The sequence below is a fragment of the Lotus japonicus genome, chromosome 4 (genome assembly GCF_012489685.1).
Source record: "Lotus japonicus ecotype B-129 chromosome 4, LjGifu_v1.2".
NCBI lineage: Eukaryota > Viridiplantae > Streptophyta > Magnoliopsida > Fabales > Fabaceae > Lotus > Lotus japonicus.
The window spans coordinates 83,202,917-83,219,866 of record NC_080044.1 but is presented as its reverse complement, the minus strand read 5'-3'; the positions used below and the strand labels follow the sequence as shown (position 1 = coordinate 83,219,866).

At 30.0% G+C, this 16,950-nt stretch overlaps 1 long non-coding RNA gene across 1 annotated transcript; it reads right to left on the bottom strand.

Moving 5' to 3' along the window:
* Positions 1-9,623: 9,623 nt before the first annotated feature.
* Positions 9,624-13,126, bottom strand: LOC130713987 (uncharacterized). Its single transcript, XR_009011098.1, has 4 exons — positions 11,204-13,126; positions 11,076-11,114; positions 10,886-10,971; positions 9,624-10,787 (listed from the first exon to the last, which is right to left on the bottom strand). It is a non-coding gene; the product is annotated as an uncharacterized LOC130713987 (long non-coding RNA).
* Between the last annotated feature and the right edge of the window lie 3,824 nt (positions 13,127-16,950).

The following is a 16,950-nucleotide window of genomic DNA, read 5'->3' as shown; positions in this document are numbered from 1 at the left end:
GTTAAGATTGCTCTCAAAGTCATATGATGCAAATTGGCATGTGTAATGTCGAAAAACAAAAAGATTGCATGCAGTTTTTTTCTATTTATTTTTTCAATTATAGAGGCTATATGCATTTTTCAAAAAGTTATATTGGCATGTGTAAAGTCAAAAACAAAAAGATTGACATGTTTCAAAAGTTACATTATATTAAAAGTTGAAAAGAAATTAATTTGTTTAACTTGATTGTTTAATGCATTTAATACTAATAGCTCAAGTGAGCTTTACATATATATATATAGATAGATAGATTAGGGTAAAGTAAAACTTATTTAATCAGAAAATAAATCGGAGGACCCTCCTCAACCCATGCATGAACATAATTACATAAAGCTATCTTTTATATATAGTTTGCCACCACACTAGTGAACAACTTCACATGAACCAAACTGCAGGAGGCAAAAACTCGACTAAGATCTAAAAAATCCTCCACAATCATCCGTGAGTAGGAGCGTGATGCCACTGGTGATTTCCGCTCATCCTTCAACAAAAGACTATCTGTTTCAAAAACCAGAGATGAAAACCCCGATGGATAGCAAATATGAATATCCCATTTCAAGAACAGGCTCTCGGCTAGCATAGGATCCAACGTAAGTCATATCACGCTAAAGCCATGATCTAACTCTAATAATCGATTATAATTAGGCAAAAACCAGCAAAATACATGATAGATTTTGTCTAATATTAACACTTGAATCTATTTTTTTTAATAATTGTTGAAGAATTGAATTAAGTAATCTCATATGTTTTGTCATTTATAAAAAAATTGATAGTATATTTAAATCATTTCATATAATTTTTAAGTATTGCTGTCTTTATCTTCTTCTTACTCTTTGCTTTCTATCTTGTAGACTTGTCTAATTTTTGAGGCTTTAGTTCCTCTTTTTAATATATATTTGGTTTTTCCAAAAAAAAATAATTTTTAAGTATTATTTAACAAATACCAAAAACTCAAAAACATATAATTTTTAAAGTGAATGATTATGATGTTAGTATGAGACATAGATCACATCTATAAATTAAAATTAAATCCTAAAGTATATATTATAATCTTGAAATCATTCATGGTATTGGAATTGAAAAAAATTGTATATGGAGAAATAATATACCTTGGAGACAAATGTTTAAAAGATTAGTTTAGAAGATAAAACACATTATCTCATGGGTAAGAGAAGAAAATGAATGTACACATGCACCTATTGAAATTGAAGAAACGATTGAGTGTTGTCATTCGCTAAAAGACGAATAAGAAGAAGTGGAGAAAAAATATGTGTATAGGAGAAAAGGATGTGAAAGTCTCTATCTCATAAACTTTTAAAACAGGATATCAAGTCAAATGTCGTAATTACGATCATATTGATGATGATTTATTTAGTCCTTTAATCTAAATTTTGAATTTGAGAGAATCTTTGGTTTTAATTAAAATATTTTCTGATTTACTAATGAATACTTATGACGTTCAGAAAAAATAAATGAATACTTGTGTTTTAAACTTGAATATTTTTTTCACCAAAACAAATTTGAATCTTTTTCAAATTCGAATTACATTAAGTTATAACCTTCATTTTATAGCTTTCATATTTATTAATTATTATATTTTAAGCGTAAATAAAAATAAAAATATAAATATTCATTAATTAAGGGCATTCATGTAAAAAAATTAAGTTAACAAACAAATTAGAATTTACGGTCTAACTATAAAAAATATGAAAAATGTTTATGACTCATGAACCAAGACTCGGTTAAGGAAAAAGTTATAAACCTAGCTATTTTATTATCAAGATGAACATTCATAATATAATAAGTCATCCCTATTTTATAGAGGTGTCTAACCCTAGATACATGGATTTAGAATTGCTCATACAAACATAATTCGCCCATAAAAGTGGGTGGGTCACCTAATCCTGTAAAAACATATATCGCTATTATGAGATAAATAATACATGAATCGCTAACATGACGTAAGAAATACATAAATAGTGTGAGACCACCCATGTATAGAATAGGGTGATTGAGTCATGATTAATGGTTCGCCACATGTGAGATCGCTCGCGTGATAAGGATTTGCTCGCCAAGTATACGGGGTCACACGCCGAGTAGTAATATTGAATTCTTGCAGATTTAAGAAAAAACAAAATCTTGCAGATTTAATATTGAATTCTTGCAGATTTAATATTAAATATGTATTCAAAGTTAAGAAAAAACAAAATCTTCCAGATTTAATATTGATTAACAAAATTTGTATATTTTTTATTAGGTTGATATGAGGGTGTTTAATATTGAATATGTATTTTTTTTTTTTGAAGGGATATTGAATATGTATTCAAAGTTAAGAAAAAAACAAAATCTTGCAGATTTAATATTGAATAACAAAATTTGTATATTTTTTATTGGGATGATATGGGGGTGACACGTGGCAAAACCTTCTAGAAAAAATCTTCCTTTAGTATATTACTAGTTGAATTGCCCGTGCAATGCACGGGTGATTTTTGTTATATCTAAAATTTATTTAATACTATATTTTTTAACTTTTTACAATTTTTAATTGCATAAATGTATAAATATTTGTTAGATTTTTTTGTGTGTTAAAATGCTCTCACAATTTTGACTCGAGTGTAGTGGAGATCAAAAGTTTATTTAAAAGTGTGACTCTTAATGATTGAACTTTCGACATATACGTTCAAACAACCACCTTATTAGAAAAATATATTTAAAATTATTTTTTATGTAATATTTTCTATAAAGACTAAGATGCTAATGTTAATTAAGAAAAATCTTTTGGATGAAAATTGTACATAAGATATTAACATTTAAAATCATGATAATAAGGGTTAGTTTATAACAATAACTAATGGAATAACAAAACTTACAAAGTTAAGGATACAATATGAAACACTATATAAAGTTATAAAGCCTTCTAAATAATGTTATCATATATTCCTCATTTTATAAAGTCTTCTTTGACGTATTCTAAGAAATCAATAATGATCTACTTGCTACTGGATTCATTAAGAATAACATAGTAGCATGCTGCATTTTACAGTAAAGCCTAAATATGAAGGATGAAAATGATAAGATCCTCTGCCTAGCCCAGCAGATTGATTTTGATGATTTCACTGAAACATATAGGAAGTTGGTTAAAGTCTAAACTGTGGAACATCAAATTTCCCCCTATTCGTCTAATTCCATGCCTTCACTATCTGAGAAATTTTGAACCCTGTAATTAGGAAAATTTATTTCTTAGTTCCCTGAAAAATAAAAAGCAATAGATAAAAATAGACATAAAGATGTTAACTTTAGCCTTATAATTACTCACATTTCATAAAGTGCAACATAAATAAGAGAAAAAGAGGCAAATTATATATATTGGTAGAGAAACAAACAGTAGGTCTTCAATTGTTAGGCAATCTTGAATCAGAGGAAGAAATCACTACCATATGATATGACATCAAAGCATCAAAGATAGAAAAACATTTTTTCTCACTGTGAAAAGAATATACCTTTCTATGAAAATCTCTTTCAAAGAGCTTCAACAATAACAACATAGCAGAATGTGCACACTTTTAAACAGACAAATCACAAAACCTAAGAAATCACCCCTACATGATGTGATTAAGGCAAGTTGAGCTGGGTTCTTCCCCTCTTTATACCTAGATCAATTTCATCTTCATTTAGCCTAACAGGTCCCAACATCAATACTTTTAATCGCTACCAAATCTCAATCCTTAAACATGAAAAAGAGTTTTGTTGCAGTGACTTAATTCGAGACCAATATTTGGACCATGCCCTTAACTTAATCCTTGTGATTTGTGAAAAGGTAAAGCTCTTTCTTTCCCTTCTACAAACAACCTTCAACCAAAAACATTATTTTAGCAACTCTACTCCATAATTTATTCAAGGAATCAGAGCGCCTCTGACTAATTAGGATCAACTTCATATTGAACTACCACGACATATTCCTTAAGCTGAATCTGAGCAAATGCATTATTAACCAAGTAAACTACATTTCGACTATCTAGCTCAATTGCTTCTGTATATAGACAATCTGCTTAGGCATTTTTTGGACCTGAAAAATGGGGGGGGGAAAGTGCAATAGTGTACTTGATCATTTTGCTTTGTATTGTTTATAGAGCGATATAGATTATACCCATATAAGACTGAATATACTTTATAAATGGCATCAACAAAAAAAATAAATGAATTTGACCATTCTTTCAAAATTAACCAAAACAAAAAAAGAGTACGAACTTTTGTGATTATCAATTAACTCCTAAAAAAGCTACATATGGTATATATCTTGAATTATTTTAAATTTAACATGACAAAGATGGCACCTGATTAATGAACATTGACTTGTTAAATCAAACATAATCAAAATTGCCACATAATGTGTTAAAGAAGTAGCAAAGTAAGGATAAAACGTTTCTGATATTTCCTCAACAATGGTGTGCAAAAGTGCTACTAATCATATTGAGTGAGTCAGCTTTGTTGAAAAATAGCTAGGAAGAGAAAAAAAAAAGAATATAAGAGTTTAGGAAATTCACTTACTTAATTCTCCCGAAATTGATGGCCACAGTGGGTGCATGTGTAGAAAGTAGTTTTCCCTTCATCTGTTGATCTCATCTGAAATTAGAAAGATTCAACTACATATGTTAAAGTACTCATGGAGCTACAAATAAAATTGGCAAATCGATAACATAAAGTCCTCATTGTACCTCTGGTCACTTTTAATATGAAGCCTCTGAATCGATACATGTTTATTCACCCATAAGGATGCCTAAACAATAAAAACAATTCAGGCCAACCAAACAACAAACAAAGAAACACACATATATATTAATCCAAATTAAAAGAAAACACCAATTTATATATCACTCGTGAACGAAATAACATAACAATGAAGAAAGAAAATACCAGCATTGTAGTGGTAGCCTCCTCAAACACATGGTAGTCCTGCCCCACGAAGTAAGTCCCAACCTGAACCAACTCATAAAATACAAATTACAAAGAAATCAGATAGATTTGAGTATTTTACAAAAGCAAGAGAGAATGAAAAGGTTCAGAACAGGGGCAACACCAATTTCAATGAAATTAATGTCAAAAGGTGAGGACTTAGATCTTTGATGGCAACAGTTAGATAAGAAGGGAACCTAAAGGCAAGGGCACTTAGTTAAACTTGGCGGTGAATGGTTCTTTATGATGCGGCTAATGTTGGCCATAGGGAGGTTCCTCAGATGTTGGAGCGAGGGTTGTGGTTGGTGCTCTCATGGCTACTGCCGCCTGGAACTAACTGAGAAAGGAAGAAATGAAAAACAATGGTGAAATTGAAGAAACAACAAAACCCTACTCCTTAAAGAACTTACCTTGTAAGAGGGAAACTATGTCGCAGTCATCTCGATGTCTAAGTTATGATTGAAGTTCTCCCATGGTGGTGGGGGAAGCCTTGAGGTCGTGGTGGTCGCTTCTATTGATTCACCTGAGTTGGTCGGGATATCGCCCATAACGTGAAATTTAGGCCAAAGGGAAGGTTATAAAAGCCAACACGCACAGTGATCAAAAGGAAAAGAAGAAGGTGAAGATGGGAAGCCAAAAAGTGAGAGAACAAAAGTTCAATGTAAGGAAAGCGAGAAGGTCAAGTTGGGGGAAGTCGAAAGGTGAGAGAATTCCAGTAACTAATCAAACGCACGGTCAAGATTCAAATAAACGTATGGTGAAGATTAAATCTCTAACTAATTTTACTCATATTTATTGAATTACCCATGAAAAAAATTTGATTCATGTACAATTGGTTTTAAAATGACCGGCCGGTTTGCCCTCAAAGCTGTAGAAACTCTTCCTTTATATATATATTATTATAGATATAGATAGATAGATTATAGATTATAGATTATAGATAGATATAGATAGATAGATTATAGATTATAGATTATAAATAAATAGATAGATAGATAGATAGATAACAAAACTGAAAATTTTAATTTTAATTAAATTAGATCATATTCCCTCTGTTCCTAATTATAAGACCTAATACAAAAAATTGTGTTTATTAAGAAAGAATCAAATGTGTCTAATTAGTGCATTGGTTTTTAAAAAATGCATCTTATCAGTGTTTCATGATTATTTTCATGCCTCACATCAGCCTCTCATATCATTACTAATTTCGTCTTGTGGTTCTTGCAAGTTGCATCTATTGGAGCATAGCACATGAAATTTACCAAACCTTTCACAAAAAGAATTAAAGAAATGAATTTTTTTTAAAGGTGTATATTAGAAAATTAAAGTTTTTACTATTCACTAAAATATTTAGCAAATTAAAAAGAGGTTACCTCAAAGGTAAAGTAAACATACAAATTCAAAACATACCAAACAAACAATTAGATAAGAAAAAACATATAAATCAAAGTAAAATTTAAGAAGTATTTTTTTTTTGGTTACAAAAATCTAAGAAGTATGAAATATGAAAAAGTACCCAAGACGTCAAAAAATGAATTACTATAATTCAATTATAGCTATTCTGCCAAAATATTAAAAAATATGTTGCACTTTCCTTGGGCTTGTGAACATATGAAACACAAAGCCAACAAAATGTCAAAAAATTTCAAAGAGAAAGCAAAAGTACCCATAATAGTGAAATAGGAAGATGAAAATTTATATGTGAAATGTAAAGCTAAAATATAAAAAGAGCACATAATCAATTTCCTGCAAACAAACTCACCTCTCCATCCATCTCACAAATACATTCTTTTCCAACCCCGCCTCTCAATGTATCTAACCTTTTCATTGAGCAACAATGACCAAATATCTTTCAAACTCTCCTGCAATCAATTTGCAAAAAGGGATTTAGAAAACATTAGTCTAATAAAAAAAAGAGGTAAAGAAGAGATTAGAACAATTGATCAACTTACTCTTACAATATATCTCACTAGGAGAAGATAGAGATGAAATTGGGTGAGCCTTTGAAACCGACGACATAGAAGAGGTTCAAGAAACAAAACTTGATAAATAAACATATATTTTTAAAGATAAAAAGAGAGTAAATATAAATGTACATGATTGAAAAAATATATTTATTTGATATGAAAATATTCATTTGCTCATTATACGCACTTGAAAACCAGTATAATATTAATCACACAATAAAGAAAAAGAAATCAAATGTATTTTAGAAAGAAAAAAATAATGTTGTAAAAAAAATCTAATATTTCTTGTTTAATCTAAATAATTATGATTATTTTTATTAAAAATTTCGAAAATTAAAAAATTAAAAAAATAGTAATCATGAAAATTGAAAAAATATATTTATTTGATATACAAATATTCATTTGCTCATTATACGCACTTGAAAACCAATATAATATTAATCACACAATAAAGAAAAAAGAAATCAGATTTAATAGTTGATAGTTGACTCAGAATATGTTTTTTTATATATGCTTTTCTTTTTTGCACGGATTTGTTTTTTTTTAAACAAATATGTATTTCAAAGTCAAGACAAACAAAATTATGTATTTGAAAAACAAAATTTGTATATTTTTATGGGTTCTTATATAATTTTGTAGATTTAATATTTTTTTCTTTAATATTTTTTTTAATATGTACAAATATTTTCAGATTTAATATTTGTTATGTATTCAAAGTTAAGAAAAAATATTTGTTTTTTCAATGCAGATTTAATATATTGAATGGATTTGTAAAAAAAAAATCTTTATTTGTTTTTTTAATGCAGATTTAATATTAAAAAACATTCAGATTATTTATTTTTAACAAAAACTTTATTTTGTTTATGCAGATTTAATATTGAAAAACATGCAGATTTAATATTGAAAAACAAAGTGAAGAAAAAATATTTGTTTTTTCAATGCAAATTTAATATATTGAATGGATTCGCAAAAAAAAATCTTTATTTATTTTTTTAATGCAGATTTAATATTGAAAAACATGCAGATTATTTGTTTTTAACAAAATCTTTATTTTGTTTATGCAGATTTAATATTGAAAAACATGCAGATTTAATATTAAAAAAAACAAAATTTGTATATTTTTTATTAGGATGATATGAGAGTGACACGTGGCAAAACCTTCTAGAAAAAAAACCTTCCTTTAGTATATTATATAGATATAGATATAGATAGATTCTTCACCTACATGGAAGTTTACATTATGTATTAAAATTCTTGTTGATTTTGGGTAATTATTATTATTATTATTATTATTATTTTTAACATTTTTATTATTATTACTTTTTTTTACAGTATTATTACTTGTTATTAGCCCATATTGTAAATAATTTTCTTAGCTCCTGTGACTTTTCCATGAATAACTCTGAGAATCATATAAAGTTTTTAGCTAAAAAAAATATATATATCATGAATCTTATATGATCATATTCTGAAGGTATAAACCTTGCACTTTAATATGATTAAAATTGTGTGAAACTAAAATTAAAATTTTATGTGAAGGAAAAGTTCTTTAGTAACCACTTGAGTGGTTGAACAATATTTATATATAGTTATTTATTTTATATTGGGTAAAATGTATGTCCATATGTTTTTAGTGACTTATTTAATTTTGATTCTTAATTAAATGTGCTGATGGATTTTATAAAATTAGCTAAAAAGAATTTGTTGACCCTGATGTATCACGAATGTGCAAAAGTCATCCCGACTCTATTTTTGTCGACGGTTGTACCCTCAATCTTTTGAAAAAGTACAACAAATACCCCTCTGACAGGTTGACGTTAAGAAGCTAACGGAGGGGTTGACGTGGTTTATTCTTTTAATTTCCCTTTATTTTCTCAGTTTCCACGTGGATTTTTACAATGAAAAAAAAAGGAAAAAAAAATTGCACGCTGAACGCACGTGCTAATACCGGATTAGCACGTGCGTTCAGCGTGCAATCCTTTTCTCGTTTTGTTTTCATTGTAAAAATTCACGTGAAAACTAAGAAAGTAAAGGGAAATTAAAAGAATAAGCCACGTCAGCCCCTCCATTAGTTTCTTAACGTCAATCTGACGAAGGGGTATTCGCTGTACTTTTTCAAAACATTGAGGGTACAAACGTCGACAAAAATAGAGTCGGGATGACTTTTGCACATTCGTGATACATCAGGGGCAACAAATTCTTTTTAGCCTATATAATAATATTAATCAGAGTATGCTTCAAGTCTTCCTTCCCGGCCCTCATTTTCAAGTCATATGATCCCTACATGTATTTATGCTAAATTGCTATATAGGGATTAGGGATGGTATTACAATTAACCCTATAAATAATATAGCTTCATTGGTAGATCGGCTAAAGTTCTTAGCCTTGGACTTCCCAGCTTTGATGTGTTCAGGAGCATGAAGAAGCATTGCATTGTGGTATGCAAACTTCTTCCCACAGATGCATTCATTCCTCTCCCCTTTCCTTTCAATCTGGACAATTTAAATTAAGAATAGAGATAAATGTTGGAACTTGGAATGAAATTAAATGAAGAAAAAAAGGAGAATTTAAGATTGAAAATTTACTAAACTTTGGCTTTCCTTTCCCTGTTGAAGCAGAAGGAATGATGTTCTTCTTCTTCTCTTCCTCCAGATCATTCTTTTCCTTCTCTTCAACCTAGACAATTTAAGTTAAGAAGAACAAATGTTGGAACTTGGAAGGAAATTGAATGAATTTAAATGAAGGAGAATTTAAGAAAGAGAATTGAATAACCATGTTCTTCTGCTTCTCTTCCTTCTTGGTGGGTGCCATCTAACAACAATCAATAACATAGATTAAAGGAAATGAAATGAAATGAAGACAAAAATTAAAGTACAAGAAATCAAACAACACATTAATTAATTACCTTGATCAAGCTAACAAGAACAAAACTTTGAGAGTTACAAATCCCTTTTCTTCCTCCTTTTTTATTTCGCTTCTTCCTGAGAGTAATTATACAAGACACTGCTATATATATAAAATACAAGGTACAAGTGACAACAAGTCGGTTTCATCTCATGGCTCATGCAAATATGCTTTTGTCCCATAAAAGAAACAAGTTGTTTCTTTCATGTGCCTCTTATAATTATTACATTTTTGGCTATCAACAAATTTGGAATATGTATACTTTCTTATACTCATATTTTCATAAATCGTTCCACATCCATAGAAACGCCTCCCAATGTTACCATTCTCATTCGCCCAGGGATTTATAGAATCCTAATCTCCAAATTGAAACTGGATTAGCACGTGCGTTCAGCGTGCAATCCTTTTCTCGTTTTGTTTTCATTGTAAAAATCCACGTGAAAACTAAGAAAGTAAAGGGAAATTAAAAGAATAAGCCACATCAGCATCTCCATTAGTTTCTTAACGTCAATCTGACGGAGGGGTATTCGCTGCACTTTTTCAAAACATTGAGGTACAAACGTCGACAAAAATAGAGTCGGGATGACTTTTGCACATTCGTGATACATTAGGGGCAACAAATTCTTTTTATTCTATATAATAATATTAATTAGAGTATGCTTCAAGTCTTCCTTCCCGGCCCTCATTTTCAAGTCATATGATCCCTACATGTATTTATGCTAAATTGCTATATTGCTATATAGGGATTAGGGAGGGTCTTACAATTAACCCTATAAATAATATAGCTTCATAGGTAGATCGGCTAAAGTTCTTAGCCTTGGACTTCCCAGCTTTGATGTGTTCAGGAGCATGAAGAAGCATTTCATTGTGGTCTGCAAACTTCTTCCCACAGATGCATTCATTCCTCTCCCCTTTCCTTTCAATCTGGACAATTTAAATTAAGAATAGAGATAAATGTTGGAACTTGGAATGAAATTAAATGAAGAAAAAAAGGAGAATTTAAGATAGAAAATTTACTAAACTTTGGCTTTCCTTTCCCCGTTGAAGCAGAAGGAATGATGTTCTTCTTCTTCTCTTCCTCCAGATCATTATTTTCCTTCTCTTCAACCTGGACAATTTAAGTTAAGAAGAACAAATGTTGGAACTTGGAAGGAAATTGAATGAATTTAAATGAAGGAAAAAGGGAGAATTTAAGAAAGAGAATTGAATAACCATTTTCTTCTTCTTCTCTTCCTTCTTGGTGGGTGCCATCTAACAGCAATCAATAACATAGATTAAAGGAAATGAAATGAAGACAAAAATTAAAGTACAAGAAATGAATCCACACATTAATTAATTACCTTGATCAAGCTAACAAGAACAGAACTTTGAGAATTACAAATCCCTTTTCTTCCTCTTTTTTTATTTCGCTTCTTCCTGAGAGTAATTATACAAGACACTGCTATATATATAAAATACAAGGTACAAGTGACAACAAGTCGGTTTCATCTCATGGCTCATGCAAATATGCTTTTGTCCCATAAAAGAAACAAGTTGTTTCTTTCATGTGCCTCTTATAATTATTACATTTTTGGCTATCAACAAATTTGGAATATGTATACTTTCTTATACTCATATTTTCATAAATCGTTCCACATCCATAGAAACGCCTCCCAATGTTACCATTCTCATTCGTCCAGGGATTTATGGTATCCTAATCTCCAAATTGAAACTGGATTAGCACGTGCGTTCAGCGTGCAATCCTTTTCTCGTTTTGTTTTCATTGTAAAAATCCACGTGGAAACTGAGAAAGTAATGGGAAATTAAAAGAATAAGCCACGTTAGCCCCTCCATTAGTTTCTTAACGTCAATCTAACGGAGGGGTATTCGCTGTACTTTTTCAAAACATTGAGGGTACAAACGTCGACAAAAATAGAGTCGGGATGACTTTTGCACATTCGTGATACATCAGGGGCAACAAATTCTTTTTAGCCTATATAATAATATTAATCAGAGTATGCTTCAAGTCTTCCTTCCCGGCCCCCATTTTCAAGTCATATGATCCCTACATGTATTTATGCTAAATTGCTATATGGGGATTAGGGAGGGTCTTACAATTAACCCTATAAATAATATAGCTTCATTGGTAGATCGGCTAAAGTTCTTAGCCTTGGACTTCCAGCTTTGATGTGTTCAGCGGGATGAAGCAGCATTGCATTGTGGTCTGCAAACTTCTTCCCACAAGTGCATTCATTATGTTTTTTTTAAGGATGATGTTAAAAGAATATAAAGAAGAAGGAAAGACTAAAAAAAATAGTAGGAAAGAATGGAATTGCACTAATTGTTTGTGGAATTACTTGCAGGTATAGTTTTGCAAAAAAATCACTCAAATTTGAAGAAAAATTCGCAGGAAAATATTGGTAAAATGAATTGGTAAATAAATTTGCAGGTAATTAATAGTGGGTGGGGTGGAGTGTAATATTTAAGTAAGTTTGGAGCTTAGTGTCATATAAGGAAACCTCAAGGTAGTGGATTGTAATTTACTCAAAATTTTAATATCATTTTTTTTTTTACCGGGAAAGTCATTTATTGTAACCTGTCAAGACACAAGACCAAAAAAAAAAATTTAATTTTTTGAATTATAATAATTTACAACTTAAATAGCATAGAATATTATCTTATTAAAAAAATATATTATCTAGTGAAATTAAATTTATTCAACTTATTTGGTTACCAAATGTTTCATCACAGTTGATAGCCATGAGATTAACCCCTTAAGACTCTACGACCACGTTAAGTGGATAAGTCGCTCACAACAAAAATTTATACAACTTGGGCCATTATTATTTTTTTTCTATTGTGCTTCCTCGAGTATTCTTTTGCTAATATATCATAGATAATTTTTTTTGAAAGCAAAATATATATTGATTGATGAGGAAATGTCCAGGATTTACAACCCTCATAAAAAGGGATCAAATAATAACAAAGTTAGTAACAACCCAAACTCACCCAAAGCACCAGCCAGATCAGCAAAGCAACAAAGAAAAAATAAAAGCCTAAAAACCCAAAGGCTAGGGACAGCCAAAAAGCCCGCAAAACCCCCTAACCAAACCAACCACCTAAAACTCTACTTGAAGGCTAGCGCGCATTGATCTGGACTGCAATCTAGTACTAGGCAACATCATTCGTGCCATCGTACATTATGGCTAGGCGTTTACCCATAAAAAAGTATATGTTATAGTTCATATTAAATACCTTTTAGTGGCATTTTTTAATTTTGAAACTATTTTATCTAAATTATTTATTAAAAAATATTATTTTATTAAACATTTTTAATTTTTAATATTTTTGAAATGAAAAACTTCAGAAAATTTTAGTTTTTCTTAAAAGTTAATTTTAAGTTAATGAATGTTGTTATTTAATGTAATTAGTTGAATAGTTTTTGAATATACAATTTTTTTTCAGTTTTTTTATCATTTTGTAATATAAATTTTACTAAGAAAAATTATTATTTATTAATGTGATTTAAAATATTATTTTATTATTAATTTTAATTTTTAATATTTTTTAAATGCAAAACTCAAGTAAATTCTATGTTTATGAATGTTGTTATTTAATATAAGTATTTGAATAGTTTTTTATAATACTAATTTTTTAATTTTTTAAGATTTTTTTAATGTATTTAATATAAAGGTATGAGAACTTTATTGTTTAATGCATTTAATGAATGCAAAAACTCAAGTGTGCTTTATTTATATATATATATATATATATATAAATAAATATACAGATTGTAAACACACTATTAGGTTTTAAATTTTAGTATGTTAAAAAAGTAAAAAACACACAACCGGATTTTAAGATGTAACTAGTTATAAAGGGTAAAACTCAGTATCTTGAAAATACACGCTTTTGAAAATCCGATAAATAATGAAATAAATGGTACTTTCAGATGTAACTAGTTAAAAGGGGTGAACACCAACAATGTAATAAGAGGCACATGGAAGAAACAAAGACGCATGTGGTTTGTTTTTACCTGCTAGCTGAACAAGCCATCAATATTGACTGATGCTAACATTTCCACTTCTGGTTAAATTCAATAATACCCATGCAGCTTTTTCATGATTCAGTATATTTTATGGTGAAATCACTTGCTAAACTCTCAAATGAAATATTCAGTGCCCTTTCTTAACACTTGATTCCAGCTCAAGTTACCGATTGAAGCAAAAGAGGACAATTGTGGGTGATAAGATAATTAAGAAAATTCACCTAACGGTAACAATTTATGATTTACTCCATAGTTCTTGTATATGCATCTAATTTACTATTAATAACTGAAATGAGTTTAATTTTGACGTACTGGTTGAGTAAATTATTTTCGCTGTTATTTAATCATTGCGGTCATCTAGGATTAGTAGTTATGTTTTATTTTTATTTTTATCAAATTTCATTTTTAATTTTTAATGTGGCGACAATCTATTGAGTATTTGTGTAAAATAATTCTACACTGCATAGAGAACGCTAATGCTCCCACAACCACCATCGTCAACAACACCACTATCACCAGCTCCGCCTTTACTACCTCCACCTTTGCTGCCATTACCCCGTCGCCGCCACCATCACCGCTTACATCTCACCAGTTGGTGGTTGCGGTGGCTCTGAGACGGTAGTTGTAACACCCCTAATTTTATACACTATAAAGTAACATATTTAAATTTACGTGTAAAAAGAAAGAATCATAATTGTGTTGAAATACTTAAATACTAAAAATTGAGTGGACAAATAAATTTATTTTTAATAATTCTTTCAAAACTACATTATCAGAGTCATGAAAATAATTTAAGGACTCCTTATACACGTGGTGACCTATATTGTGACCATGATCCGACTACCTGACGTGTCTCTAACTAACTACTTATGATCCTGCGTACATGACAAATACTCCTGTCTACTATCTGAAATGTCTCAAGCAAGTTGCTTTCTTTTTCTGAAAAAAAAACATGAAAGTAAAGGAATGAAAATTTTACAATTCTCAGTGATAACAATATCCACTCCAAAAACAAGAAAAACTTACATAAACGTAAATTAAGTAGTTATATCAGCGGTAAACATTTCAAAAATAACTACTAGCTTCACCAATGAAAATAACATAGTTAAATCTCTTTCAAATTAAAGGTCATTCTTGAATTCATTGTTATCACTTATTTTTCTTGGCCCTTCGACCACTTTTGCATATTCCAACTGCGGCTTAGAGCTTTGTCCGAATGCAAGGGCGTTCCCCTGCCTAGGAACCTGTGTTCCAGGAACTATGCAACTAGATCACCTCAACTGCTGGAGGATCATTTCACTTAAAGTGTTTTAATTAACATTTCATATTTATGTCTTAACACCCAGGATTTGCCTTTCAACTGGATCCGACCTTTGAGTATCCAGGTTTGCCCTGCAGTGTTGTTCTTAACATAACATTTGGGATTTGCCTATACTGGTCGTCTTAAAGGTCACCAGGTTTGCCCCGCAATGTTACACGATCTCTTAAATATTATCATATAAATTAAATTGGGATTGTACAAACTTTAAAATATGGAATAAAACTAAAACAACGGAGAAATCGTCTATGACCATTTTCATTTCAGGTAAAACAACTAAATAGTAATAAGCTGAACTTTTAAGTTATTAGAGAGAGGCGGCAAAGCCGACCATTTCAAGGCATAGGAATATAATAACAAATCATATTAATAAAAGTTAATGTTAGAAATATAAAACAGAAACTTAAAACTAAAAAGGAATAGACTTATCAAAAGAGAGTAGTTCTAATTAATGAAGTGGACATAATTAAGATAATTAAGTAAAGTTGAGATTGATAAAAGAGAGTAGATGTGATCATAAAACTAAAGTAGAGTATATATATGGTTAAGACAAATTAGGCTGGTAGAGTGATTAAAATTAAAAGGGAGTAGATAAAGTTATCACCTTACTAATTTAATCGTTCCCTTTCTTTCATCTTTTCACCCTCCTTCTTCTTTTCTTCTTCCTTACTCTCATTTTCTTTCTTTTACGTGACTCCCTCTCTCTCTCATTATTTTTTAACCAACTTGATATCTATTTGATTTCTCTCATCTCTCATTGCACTCACACACCAATCTTCTTGTGAGATTGCTGATGGTATCCCCCTCCTTCTTAAGCCTATTTATAGGCAAGTTTCTAGTCGGTGCAATCATGCACCATATATCCACGTTTCCTTCTACATTAATTTAACTAGAGATATTTGTTTTGAACTAATGATTACAAGGCCACCTATCCACCCACTTGGCATCTTATGATTTTTACTTATATTTAATCAAAGATATTTTGTAAAACTATAGATATTTAGGTAGTAAATAATTATTTGCCACCACGTGGCTTCTTTGTTTTGAAAAGATGAAGATAATATGATATTATTAATTTTTAATATATTTTATCTATATCAATAAATCACTAAAAATCACACACGTTGCTTCTCTTTGTAAAATGGTAAAAATATAATGATGTCTTTCTTAGCATACATATATTTTATTTGACACTATATTTTAGTGTTATGTATCTTGATATTTTAATCACTTGTACTTTTAGGAATATAACTTCTATCTTCTATATAAGAATTTCTAAAATAATTCTAAAAAGCTTCTTACTACTCATATTAACATATCACAAGACCAACAATATACTTATTATTTATATAAATTTAAGATTTACCAAATTCTTTTAAAGGTTAAATGATACAATTTTATATTTATAATAATAAATTATGTTAAAAAATTGGGATGTTACAGTAGTGGTCACAATGTTGGTGTTGACGACATTGGTGGTAGTTACGACAACAATGACATGGGTGGTTTAATTGCCGCGACAAAGCGTGTATTATTAGGGCCGAGCTCAACCAAAATAATAGGGCCTACTTACTACTTGGACTAATTATTGTAGTAGGATTTCACTAAACCCTTCAGACTTGCTTATGAAGGTTGGTCATATGAGGTGATGGCTAGAGGCAATCGTTACACTAACCCTTTGAGAGAGGATTTCTCATAACACCATATCAATTCTCAAAGTACGTAAGTGATGTAAGAAAACC